The sequence below is a fragment of the Arachis hypogaea genome, chromosome 3 (assembly GCF_003086295.3).
Source record: "Arachis hypogaea cultivar Tifrunner chromosome 3, arahy.Tifrunner.gnm2.J5K5, whole genome shotgun sequence".
Classification (NCBI taxonomy): Eukaryota; Viridiplantae; Streptophyta; class Magnoliopsida; order Fabales; family Fabaceae; genus Arachis; species Arachis hypogaea.
The window spans coordinates 71,698,854-71,699,640 of NC_092038.1; the positions used below are offsets into that span (position 1 = coordinate 71,698,854).

The 787-nt window shown below is 40.8% G+C and overlaps 1 non-coding gene across 1 annotated transcript; it reads left to right on the plus strand.

Moving 5' to 3' along the window:
- The first annotated feature begins 289 nt into the window (after nt 1–289).
- LOC112794022 (small nucleolar RNA R71) lies at nt 290–393 on the plus strand. Its single transcript, XR_003198704.1, has one exon. It is a non-coding gene; the product is annotated as a small nucleolar RNA R71 (small nucleolar RNA).
- The last annotated feature ends 394 nt before the right edge of the window (nt 394–787 follow it).

The window sequence follows — 787 nt, forward strand, 5'->3', positions numbered from 1 at the left end:
ATAAAATATCCGCTCATCAACTTGCTGAGTCAACATTTTGTTCTGAGCCAATATGGCATTCAGAGCATCAATTTCATGAACTCCCTTCCTTTGAGGCATCTCATTATTCACGGAATTCCTCTCATAAGTGTACATGAACTGGTTATTTGCAACCATGTCAATGAGTTCTTGAGCTTCTGCAGGCGTTTTCTTTAGGTGAATGGATCCACCTGCAGAATGGTCCAATGACATCTTAAAGAACATAGACAGACCATAATAGAATATATCTATCATGGTCCATTCTGAAAACATGTCAGAATGACATCTTTTGGTCATCTGCTTGTATCTTTCCCAAGCTTCATAGAGGGATTCACCATCTTTTTGTTTGAAGGTTTGAACATCCACTCTAAGCTTGCTCAACTTTTGAGGAGGAAAGAATTTAGCCAAGAAGGCCGTGACCAGCTTATCCCAGGAGTCCAGGCTATCTTTAGGTTGAGAGTGCAACCATGCTCTAGCTCTGTCTCTTACAGCAAAAGGGAAAAGCATGAGCCTGTAGACTTCAGGATCTACTCCATTAGTCTTAACAGTCTCACAGATCTGCAAGAACTCAGTTAAGAACTGGTAGGGATCTTTTGATAGAAGTCCATGAAACTTGTAGTTTTGTTGCATTAGAGCAACTAGTTGAGGTTTCAGCTCAAAATTGTTTTCCCCAATGGTAGGGATTGAGATGCTTCTTCCATCAAACTTGGAAGTAGGTGTAGTGTAATCACCAAGCATCCTCCTTGCATTATTGTTGTTTGGTTCGGCT